This window comes from Brassica napus, chromosome C8 (genome assembly GCF_020379485.1).
Source record: "Brassica napus cultivar Da-Ae chromosome C8, Da-Ae, whole genome shotgun sequence".
Classification (NCBI taxonomy): domain Eukaryota; kingdom Viridiplantae; phylum Streptophyta; class Magnoliopsida; order Brassicales; family Brassicaceae; genus Brassica; species Brassica napus.
Genome location: NC_063451.1, coordinates 4,167,170 through 4,180,435, shown reverse-complemented (window position 1 = coordinate 4,180,435; position 13,266 = coordinate 4,167,170).

The window sequence follows — 13,266 nt, the reverse complement described above, 5'->3', positions numbered from 1 at the left end:
TACCATTATATATATATATATATGAGAGTTTTAAGCTTAAAGCTTGATCTTAAAAAATCTATAAATTTTGGAAAACAATCCAAAGGTATGATCGATCACCTGAATGCGATTACCTAAAGCTCATTATTTATTTTGCATCTAAAGATTACAAAACCTTGAATTTATAATTATATTTCAACTATGTTGGATGTTAAGCTTAAAAGTAAAATTTTTCGAAGAAACTTTTAATGGTGCAAAGATGAGAATACATATTCAAACAAGTAATACTGTCCAACAGACAAAAGAGATTAAAGAAGTTTATACTTGTATCTTGTCTCCTTGAGACTCAGAAAAACAATGAGCTATTAATGTAAGGTCAAGATCCAAAGATTTTCTTTTTAAAACTCATACTCTCACTTGAATTTGAGAAAATAAAGATGGTAATAAAAAGAAATGATATGATTTAACCATCTAAAGATGAAAGAAAATTATTGTGAGTACAATGTCTTGTAGTATCAAGATTATTGGAAGCTCTAGAAGAGCAGATACATGTATGCCTATGGGAACGAAACTTATACTTTCCAAAGTCTCAAAGATCAAAAGGATCTAAGATATAACACATGACCTTAAGTTGGTTATGTTGTTGATTTTCAGTTGAGATTCTATCTGAGATTGATAAAAATGTAGTGTTATCATCTCGAGGGGGAGAATTAGAGAATCTCACATCCCTAGTAAGTGGAACACCCAGAAGTATGTTCATACTGAAAATAGACTTGAGGAGTCATTTATAAAATAAAACCAAGGGATTTTACATCTAACAATGTTGAGACAATAAGTAAATGGAAATGTTGAATACTTTCAATCACAAGTATTACCCAATGCACTATTGTATTGTACTACACAATGATTAGAAAATGGAGATAAATGTAATAGTAAACCAGAAGTTTACTGAACGTGTAATGTTTGGCAAGCCGGTTATGCCATCCCGGTTTATTAATAATGCGAAAGATAATCATATAGACATTCATTGAAGAACCAGAAGATTCTTACGAATGATCTTCTATATGCTGCTTGCTTATAAGGCAATATAAGAATACGGTTTTCACCAATCAAAAGATTTTGAGTCTATTTATACAAGGAGATGTTTTGGGCTTGATCACCCACTGGTGGACTGATCATCCACCATATGTTTATAATTAATGCATCGACAAGAAGGTCGCATGTATCCTTGTCATAGATCCGCAACCTAATGTTTGCGAGACTAATTGGTAATACTGGTGAATTTACAAGCCTTTGATGATTAGTTTATGCATGTGAGGATACATGATGAACATATTGTATCTAATGTTTATACGTAAGATGCAGCAGCATTGATTCGCATAATGTCAAAGCGTAATTAAGAACTCTCCCCATCAAATTGGTTTTGGGTCAGAAACCAGAGATCCCCATCTAGAAAATTTGGATAAGTTGTAGTTGCTCCACCACATCAATAAAAGATGGGACCTCAAAGGAGGTTATGAATATGTTGGATATAATCTCCACTTATGATAAAATCTAGAAGATTTTACAAGATTTATTTAAAGACTCAAAGTTAGTCTATCCAACATTAGGGGAAGAAAAATAATCAGCTGGAGAATTAACGTGTTGAAATGAATTATCATTGATCCTCGGACTAAAGAGCGCGGATAGAAGTCCAAAATGAATGTATAGAGATAATTCTATTACAAAGATTAACATATGAGTTGCCAGACTCGTTAACTGATCCTAAGAAAGTGATTAAGTCACAAGTACCAGCTGTAAATGCTCCAGTTAATATAGATGTCCCAGAAGGACAATTTCAAACTGCTAATGAGTCTAAAGATCACCTGAAGCGTGATAGACCTATCGGTTCCAAATATAATAATCCTCGAAAAAAGGAACATGAATGAGAATGGCAAAATTGAGGAATGGAATATTAAGAATCTCAAGAAGAGACAGAAAACATGACATGAAAGAAATTCAGGTACCTGAGAATAAAGAAATCTCAAATAGATATGTCATGTATTGAACAATATGGAACCGATATCAAATCGACGTCGTTAAATATTTATGCATGCAATGTAGCAGTTGATGAGAATGAGGATCATAAACCATATATTGAAAAGTGTACACAAAGAAATGATTGGCCAAGATGAAAATAAGCAATAGATGCGGGATTAAATCTCTTGGAAAGAGAGAGTATTTTGACAAGTAGTCCATACACCTAATGGTGTAAAACCAGTGGCACATAAATAGGTCATTATGTGAAAGAATGAATGAGATGATGAAAAGTTATGAGATGCAAAAGAGTAGATGCACAAGACTTCTCACAAAGACCTGAAATTGCTATAAGAAACACATCATGTGGTGGAAGCATCAACTTTCAAGTTTCTTTAGTCTGGCAACAAAGAAAAAGAACTGAGAACCACTGGAACAGTGAAATTTATGTGAAAGATTCAAAAGAATATAAACTATAAAAAGCAGTAAACCCCATAAGGATTTGGACTGCTAGAAGCAGTAAGTGCTAGTTCTCGAGAACATTACCGCGTGAGTATATTGAGCATATAAAAGAAAGAAAAAGTATTGGTCATGAAGTACCATGATATTGAAAATTTATTGATCTCTTTCATGATTGAAAGATGTGATTTCTTATGACAAGAGGGATAATCATACTTATAACTTTCACAAGAAGCAAAATAATAACTCGTATGTATACATATGCATAATGTGAAGGTTTAGAAGATTGTCTATAAAAGGAAATTTGGACAAGGAGTCCAAATAGACCAAGATATGATCTTTTGTGTGAAAATAATGCTATGGATAAGAAATCCAATGGTCTAAGAGATTATATAACAATCAAACAAGTTTATTACTAAGGATATGCTTATATCAATTATTAAAAGGAAGATATATATGATGAGAAAACATCTCTCTAAGATGATGCTTCCAGGGGGAGAAATATGATGGTGTTTCGTAGTTGTACTCTTTTTCCTTATCATGGTTTTTGTCCCATTGGGTTTTCCATGTTAAGGTTTTAACGAGGCAACAAAGAACACTTAATGATAGATACCTAAAGAGGAACTTTATCACTTAAGTGATAAAGATATCAATCTTCTAATGTATTTTTGAGACTGAGAAGAGAATGATCAAAGATCAGTCATACTTTAAAAGGAATCAAGGTATGAACACATTCCATTCGCGGGACAGAAACGAAGGTCAAATGTTTGTGAATCACAAAAGACCTTCTAGATGGAATTAAAATATGGACTTGGCGTCAGAGAAAGATCTTTGAGTCTACTTTCATCTCCAATTTGAATCAAGTCATTCCAGATGATATAACTTGAGATATGACTGTTTTTGCGAGACATGTACAAGCTGTCTTAGAATACCCAATTTCGATCGATATCCCAAATATTGCTAGATATTCCCATCTTCCAAGATCTAGACGTGTGTCTGAAGTTATACATGGATGTTAGCTTCGATTTCCAAGTGTTTCGAAGTCATTTGATCCTACGGTCATCAAGATATTCAAGTTTGAGTGAGGAGTGTCAAATCTGCAGGCGAGGTCCAAGTGCTACAAGTTCGTTCAAGTGACAATTCAGCCGACCTATTCACTAAGTCACTTCCGACCTCTATATTCAAGAAGCTTACGCATCAGATTGTGATGCGTCGACTGAAAGACCTTCAGTGAGGTACAAATCAGGGGGAGTAATACGTGTTGTACTATTTTTCCTTAACCATGATTTTATCCCTTTGGGTTTTACTGGTAAGGTTTTAATGATGCAACATCCAAAGCGTATTACGAGCTCTTAATGGTTATAACATTCAAGGGGGAGTGTTATGAACCGTTTAAGTGAATGTCATAACCAAGGGTGGTTTAGACTTTTCTTTTTCTCATGGTTTTCCTTTTTCTTGTATGATTAGGATTTCCTTTTCTTTATTGGTTTAGTATTTATAATCTTTCCATTTATCTATGACGGTTTATATCTCTTGTAATTTCCAATATATAAAAGACACTTTATGTTAAAACCTTTTTATGGAATATTCTATCAGCTGCGATTCGATCAACTATGAAGAAGAAAAACCAATTTCCTCTTTCTCTCTTTTCACACAGCAAATACGATAACTGATATCTTTATTATTCGGTGCAACATGAGCGATAAACAATAGTCTTTGAAATATAAGTAAAACTAAATCCTGAACTATATTGCGATTTCAAAAGAAAATTATTTAGGACAACTTGAACCCAGATTTGGAATTATCTTGGTCAAACCTTTTGGCGTATATGCTAATATGCATGATCTGTCATCTCTAATGAACCACTCAAGAAAAACACTGCTTGCTGTTATCTTATCTGTTGTGATCATATGGGAATCACTGGCATATTCCGAGACATTGACACAAAGCCTAACCACAAGCTCCGACCCCAGACATCCCATTTCTTCGGCCTTGTTCTACGCCGGAAACCGCTCCTACACCTCAAGTACTAGAAGCCAACATCCGCTTCAAGACCTCCACAACTCCAAAGCCCTTCCTCATAATCAATGGCGGATCTCTTCTGGGCAATCAACGGTGGAGGAGGAGGAAGCCTCGGCGTCGTTTTAGCCTACAAAATAAACTTCGTCGAAGTCCCTAAAACGTCACCGTTTTCAGAGTCTCCCGGACGTTGGAGAAGAACGCGACTGAGATCGTTCACCGGTGGCAAGAAGTAGGGCCGGAGCTTCCCGAAGATCTTTTCATAAGAACAGTCATCGAGGTCGTAAACGGAACCGTTTCTTCTCAAAAGACCGTCAGGGAAACATTCGTAGCTATGTTCCTTGGAGACGCATCGACGCTTCTGACAGTACTAAACCGGAGATTACCAGAACTGGGTCTGGTCCGATACGTCTGTACAGAGACGAGCTGGATCCAATCGGTGCTGTTCTGGACGAATATCCGAGTGGGTACGTCGGAGATAGTTCTTCTCCAGAGTAACATAACCGTGAATTATATCAAGAGGAAATCGGATTACGTCCATGAACCGATTTCAAGAACCGGTTTAGAATCGATTTGGAGGAAGATGATCGAGCTTGAGATTCCGGCTATGGCTTTCAATCCATACGAGGGCATGATGGCTAAGATCTCGCCGACGGCAACACCATTCCCGTACAGAGCAGACAATCTTTGGAAGATTCAGTACGTAACTACTTGGAGAGAAGATAGATTAACGAACCGATATATGGAACTGACGAGGAAGTTGTACCTATTATCGCAGTGTGTTTAAGAACTCAAAGATCAATAAGAATTACTCTCTTATTAGCTTGAGAAAATCTCTCAAAACTTAAGCTCTCACAAGATCTCTATCAAACTCATAAGTTCAGGCCACAACTCAGCATCTTCTTATATAGAGATATCAAAAACCCTAAAACACATAAATAGCATATTTCCTTTTCTCAATACTAATAGGATTAGTCTAACTTGGGCTTGAAGTTAACTTCAAGTTTATCTCTAACATTCACCCTCTTAAACTTGAAGTCTACTTTCTTCACTTCTTGAACTCCAATAAGATCTCGCATTTCCTTGAACTTAATTCTCCCAAGTGCCTTGGTTAGTATGTCCGCCTTTTGCTCGCTTCCAGGCACATGAAGAACCTCGATTTGTTCTTTCTCTACACATTCACGTATGAAGTGATATCGCTTGTGTATGTGCTTGCTTCGTCCATGGAATACTGGATTATTTGTCAATGCAATCGCCGACTTGTTATCAATGTAGACTGTTGTCTTCTGGTACGCTTGCTCGTTGACTTCCCCAAGTAACTCTTGGAGCCATATTGCTTGTTTAGCTGCTTCGGTGGCTGCCATGAACTCTGCTTCACAAGAGGAAAGAGCCACAGTCTCTTGTTTCATTGAACACCACGAGATTGGACAATCGTTTAGGTAGAAGATGTGTCCGGTGGTGCTTCTTCCATCATCTTCATCAATGTTGTGTCCACTGTCAACATAACCTGCTAGCTCTCTCTTGCCCGCCTTATCATTCTTAAGACCGTGTGAGCACGTTCCTTTTACATACCGAAGTACTTGCTTGAGTGTTGCTGCATGAGACACCTTTGGTTCGTGCATATATCTACTCAACACGCCCACAGCATAAGATAGATCAGGTCGTGTATGAATAAGATACCGCAAGCAACCTATTTGTCTTCTGTACTCCTTCTCGTCGACTGGTTCTTCATCTCCAGCCATTGAAAGCTTCAGTCCCGAATCCATCGGAATAGTAACTGTGTTGCACTCAATCATCCTAGACTCCTCCAATATCTTTCTTGCATATCGTTCTTGCACCAGTGTTATCCCTCCATCGGACTGGCAGACTTCAATGCCTAGATAGTAGGTTAATAATCCGAGATCACTCATATCAAACTGTGCTGACATCCCCTGCTTAAACTCGTGAATCATGATTACACTCGATCCGGTGACCAAAAGGTCATCTACGTACACAGCTACCAGGAGTATATGCTCTCTCTCACGCTTACGGTATAGTGACGCTTCTTTTGAACACTTCACAAAGTTCATATCTCCAAGAACTTTATTCAACTTTTCATTCCATGCTCTCGGGGCCTGTTTCGAACCATAAAGTGCTTTGTTAAGTTTGTAAACCTTATGCTCACTCCCTTCTACTATGAAACCTTCTGGCTGTGTGACATAAACATCTTCTTTCAGGTCTCCATTGAGAAACGCGGTCTTGACGTCTAAGTGATGTATTTGCCATCCGTGAGATGCAGCTAGAGCAATGATGAAACGGACGGTTTCAATTCGAGCAACTGGAGCAAAAACCTCTTCAAAGTCGATCCCATGCCTTTGAATGAATCCTTTGGCAACAAGTCTTGATTTATGTTTGTTTATAGTACCATCGGAGTTGCGTTTGATCTTGAAGATCCACTTGAGTCCAATTGCTTTAGCTCCAGGTGGTAAGTCTACTAAATCCCATGTTCTGTTCTTGATGATTGATGATATCTCCTCTTCACATGCATCTCTCCACACTTTCTCTTCTACTGCAGTACTGAACTCCCACGGCTCCTCGTTTATCAATAGTAAAAGTCGTTCTCCTTCAGCCTCTGCTAAGTATACATAGTCGTCTAGATAACCCGGCCTTTTACTCACTCTCGTTGATCTTCTTAGCTCAACCATCTCTGTTGTATCATCTGCACTGTTATCAGGTAAGATAGGCACTGCACTTTGATCTTCGATGACTTCATCACTCTTGTCTTCTGTTTCATCTCTATCTTCATATTCCCTCACTCCTCTATTTCCATATTCTCCATATGTGATCGTCAATGTTCCTGGTTCATCCCTTTGCGCTTCAGAACTCGATGACGTCCACTCCCATGTTTTCTTTTCATTAAAAACTACGTCCCTTCTCACTACCACCCTTTGACTGATAGGATCATACAGTCTGTAGGCTTTAGAGCCCGGTTCTGTCCCTAGGTGAATCAGGGTTCTTGATCTATCATCCAATTTCTTCGGAAAGGGTTTTTCTATTTTAGCATAGCACTTGCAACCAAAGATACGCAAGTGCTCTATGTTAGGTTTTCTTCCCTTTAAAACCTCGTATGGAGTTTGGTCTGTTAAAGCTTTTGTACCAACACGATTAATAAGATACGTCGCATGACGTACAGCCTCTCCCCACAGATGAAGCGGCAAAGATACATGCTTCAATAGACTTCTTGTCATCTCCAAAAGGGTTCTATTTCTTCTCTCAACGATCCCGTTTTGCTGTGGAGAGTATGGAGCAGTCAAATGCCTCACTATTCCTGATCTTTCACAAAACTCATTGAATTCTGTAGAGGTGAACTCTCCTCCCCTATCGGTTCGAAAACATTTAATCTTCGCTTTTGTTTCGAGTTCCACAACCGCCTTGAACTTTTCAAACTTGTCAAATGCTTCTCCTTTTCCTTTTAGAAGGATGGACCACATGTACCTTGAATGATCATCGATAATGACAAGGATGTATCTGTTTCTTGCTGTTGTTGGTGGAGAAATCGGACCACATAGGTCACCATGGATGAGCTCTAAGATGTGCTCTGCTCGATAGGTAGTGGACTGTGGAAACGGACGTCTGGTTTGTTTCCCAAGTAAACACGAAGTACATGTCTCTTTGTCAACCGTTAGCTTCGGCAGCCCGACAACAAGTTCCTTCTTGACCATCCTTTTCAATGATTCTGTTCCAATATGTCCAAGGCGTGCGTGCCACGTTGTTGCATCATCTTGTCCGATAACTTGAAAACACTCGGTCTCTATGATTTCCATGATAACCTTATACAAACGATTCTGCGATCGTTTAGCCTTAGTGATCAAGTTCCCTTCCTTGTCATGGAGAGTGAGATATTCTTCCTTCATACGGACATCACATCCTGATTCAGTGGCCTGGCCAAGGCTTATAATGTTACTTTTAAGATCAGGGATGAAATACACATCAGCCAGGGTTTTTCGGTTTCCATTCTTGCAGCAGAACAAAATCGAACCTTTTCCTTTAATGTCGATTCTAGAGTCATCACCGAAGCGTACTTTACCTGTGATGGTTTCATCAAGAGATTTGAAGTAGTGTCGATTCCCCGTCATATGATTACTTGCGCCATTATCCAAGTACCATACGTTGTTTCCATTCGAGCATGCTTCGAACTCTTTTGGCTTCACGTTTCTTTCGTTGAGATATACAACTTCGTGCACCATCAATGCATCAGCCTCATGTGTATCATCGTTCTTATTTTCATACGCCTCTTGTAGTTTTAGTAACCTGTCCGGGCAGCTTGACGCAAAGTGCCCATTTTTATCACATCGAAAACAAGTAATCTTCGACATGTCAAGGTCTCTATATGATCTGCCTCGTCCTCGTCCTCCTCTATTATAGAAACGTCCACCTCGACCTCTGTTTCTATAATCTCCTTGGTAGTCACGGTTGTGCTGTGATTGCGATATCTCCATATTGGCATACATCAATTTCGATTGATTTTCTTGAACATCTTCCTCCTCTTCTTCACATACTCTTTCTTCATAAGCTTTTAACCTCCCGATAATGTCCTCAAAGCTAGTAGTTTTAAGATCCAAAACCTGTTCTAGGGAAGCAACTATATGTATATATTTCTTTCGCGGTAGGGATGAGAGAATTTTTTTAACCAGCTTCGTTTCCTCGATGTTTTCTCCTAGTGCACTGGATTTAGATGCAATTTCAGATAGCTTTCCGACAAAATTATCAATTGTATCGTTATCTTTCATCTTTAGGCGATCGAATTCAGCCATTAGAGTTTGAAGTCTGGCTTCTTTGACTCTGTCTGCTCCCATATGTCTTGCTTTTATTGCTTCCCATACCTTCTTTGCATTGTCCAAATCTCCGACCTGAAGAATAAGAGCTTCGGGTATGGATTGAAAGATCAATGCAATGGCCATGTCATTCTTCTCGGTTTCATTAGTGTCGAGTTCAATCACTTCCCAAGCTTTGTGTACTTTGAGCAAGATCTTCATTCGGATGGACCAAACTGTGTAATTTGTTGTAGTAAGCATTGGACAACTAATCGAAGATGTTCCTCCTTCTTTTCCTTTTGTTATCGCACCAGCAGAACTTGTCGTCGTGATGTCTCCCATATCGAAGAGGCTCTGATACCAAATATTATCGCAGTGTGTTTAAGAACTCAAAGATCAATAAGAATTACTCTCTTATTAGCTTAAGAAAATCTCTCAAAACTTAAGCTCTCACAAGATCTCTATCAAACTCATAAGTTCATGCCACAACTCAGCATCTTCTTATATAGAGATATCAAAAACCCTAAAACACATAAATAGCATATTTCCTTTTCTCAATACTAATAGGATTAGTCTAACTTGAGCTTCAAGTTAACTTCAAGTTTATCTCTAACAGTACCGATTCATGACTCCTTACGTTTCAAAGAATCCGAGACAGCCGTTTTTTTTTTAATTATCGGGATGTTGATTTGGGAATCAATCTCACAAAGTCAGGAGCTATGTTGAAGATACACGTCACGGGGAGAAATATTTCGACGGAAATTTCGAGAGGTTGGTGGAGATTAAGACTAGAGTTGGTAGTGGTAACTTCTTCAGGAACGAACATAGTTTTCCTGTTAAACCGTATTTCAATATTTGATTTGTGAATCAGCCTGTTCTGTAATTATTGTTTTGTAAATCTCGTCTGTTTCGGTTAATCTGGACTATTTGATTTAAAAAGCTCGGGCGTATAGTACAACTTACTACTAGAACTAGTCCTATAAGTAGATGTAAAATAAGGAATCAAAATTGTTCTCTGGCGCGTATAAGCCCCTTTCACTAATCCCATTATATTTAAATATATTTCATATATAGTATATATAAAGTAGTAGTATGAAGGATGATAATGTACAAAGTGTTCATTAGAAATAGTTAACATAGTAATTAATGAAATCATCATTCATCGGAAAAAGAATCATCAAACTTAGGTGGTATAGAACAGATCAACCAACAAAATTTAAATGTCTATAAAATGTTTGTGCAATCTTGGCTAAAAAGTTTTCTGTTCGGTTTTGCGCCCTTAGGATTTGTGTAATCTTGAAGTCACGAAATGTTCCTTGTACATATGCTATCTCCGCCGGTTCGGTTGAGAAGCTTGGCCCGGTTCGGTTGAGAAGCTTGGCCATGCTGCCGGATCTTGAATCATTGAGATGATATCTTTGTAGTATATCCCAATGTACTGATACATTGAGTATCGAAGCATACTCTCTAAAAATCAAATAAGTGCATCTAGTTTTGTATGCAAAAAGTGACAAGTGCCTCCCACTGTTTTGAAAACCTAAAAGCTTCTCCTTTCCTGACTCATCTTGCCATACACAACCATATCCAATATACAGTGAAGCAGAAGTCCACAAACCATCTATCAAATATATACTCAGGAAGTATAAGGTTTGAATATTTTCAGGTTGATGATATTGTATCAAAAGCTTTCAATGATCTAAGTGGTACCGAGCTCAGATTATTGAGAGGCAGGTGGAGAGACCCATGCCGAATAAGAAAGAAGATTGGAAATCATGTTGGTTTGCTCCGGAGGATTCCTTGGTGATATGTGAAGTGGGAATCACATGGAACAAAAATACAGGGGTTAATGGTATGCCTTGGATATTAAGAGATGAGAATGTGGCTGTTCTTATGCATAGCAGAAGCTCCTTTGTGAATGTCCAGTTGAATTTGGAAGCTCATGGTAACGGTTGGCTCTGGGCATTGAAAGCATGGCTATCCTTATATTCAATAAGATTGTCTTTCAAGTTGAAGCGGCTGACTTGCTGGCTGCGGTTACTAGGTCACCGGCTACGCCCTCTTTTTGATGGTTGTCAATAGAGCTGGGCATTTTACCTGATACCCGAATTCGAATCCAAACCCGACAGGAAAAATCCGAACCGAAATATCAAAATATCTAAACATGCATTGAGTTACGAGAATTTGAATTTTCGAATCCGAACTGGTAATATCTGAACCCGAACGGATATCTGAAGATAGCCGAACATATATATATTTAACTCTATATTTTTTGTTTACTTATTTCATTTTATTCAAAATATTTATGTTGATATTGTACATAGCTCAAAATCATATAATATACATATAGTTGATTACAAAGTGATTTGCTATTCACTTAAAATGCATGTCAAACTTCTTGTTCATGCATTAACAAAAATTGCATTCAAATTCTCAAAACAATAACTAAATTAGTGTATTTCTATTTCCAATATTTTGTTTCCAAACCTATTAATAGTTCAACCTATTTTTTTTTCAGATCAGTTAAGTTAATTGTAAAATTTTAAGTATAAGAAACTTGAAAGAATTCGATTTTTCTCAAAATCAAAAATATCCAAATCCGACGGAAAAATAACCGAACATGAACTAAAAATATCTGAACCCAACCCGATATGTAAAAAATACTTGAATGGGTTATAGACCCCTATACCGAAGTACCTAAAAATCTAAAATACTTGAACCCGAACGGGTACCTGAACGCCCAGGCCTAGTTGTCAAGAAATATCTTGGACTCCTTGTCCTATATTGATCAGTGGAAGCTGGAAAAGGTGTCTAGACATGCTATTTATCTTGCCTTTAAAATTATAAAGTATAGTTTCTAAGAATTTAATCAATCCTAGGTGGCTTTCCTTTGACTTTTTTTTTTTGTCTTAGTGAGTATGCTCTCTATTTTGATGATTTTTGGTTAGGTTGGATTGACTTTTATTCTGGTGATCAGGTTTCATTGTATGTGGTTCAACCGTTTATTTTCTAGTGTAAAAAAGCAATTGTTTCATAGAACATTTTAATCAAACCTCATCGATATAAAAATAATTGTTAAACTATAAATTAAAAAAGAAAAAGAAATTCCGCGCGAAAACTCGAATAAACGCCTAATTTATACTATACTAAATACGACTGATGATAAATAAGTGAAGAATCAATGAAAATGTCTTAAATTTTAATAAATATTTAAAAATATTTAGTTTATTTTCAGAAATATTGATTTTACTCTTAGTTTTTGTTGTTCTCGTTAGATATCATGGCTTAACTCTCTTTTTTTTTTGAATTGAATGTAAAATTATATTCGAATTAACTTTAGTTAAAACAGAATCATCTTGTTTTTGAAGTTTTGATTTTGGGCTACAATATTTTTTGACAAAACTAATGATCCAACTATCTAGTGATTACCTTGAATGGGTTGTTGTTACATCGAACCATAGTTGGAGCATGACTTGTCTCATCGTTAATAATTTTGAGAAATTGTTTAAACTATCATGTTCTTAATACAACTTTTCAAGTTTAGTTTAGCCACATTTACTTTTAATTTTAAAGAGGTAACATATATTTATAATCGTAGGATTAACTAATCTAGACTTACGATTTAAATTTAAGGGGTGAGGTTATAGAGACTAAGTTTTAAGATTTAAATAAATAAATAAATACTTAAAATTCAAAATATTTTTTTAAATAGTTTCAAAAAACAAGTTTCTAATTTCCAAAACAAAATTTGGAGTTTGTTTTTATAAATTTTCTAAAAACATATTTTGATGGAGAAAATTGAAATCATTTAATTATAAATATTTGTAAATGATATAAATTAAATCTAGTAAAATTTAATTGTTTTCAACATAAATGAGTGAAAGTAGTGTGTCATGGTATTATTTGGTTAAGGGTTTGGTAACATATATTGTAGTATTGTATGTATTCTTAGGGTCAGATTTTGGAATTTTAACTTTTTTTTTTGAAAAATTAAATTTTGACT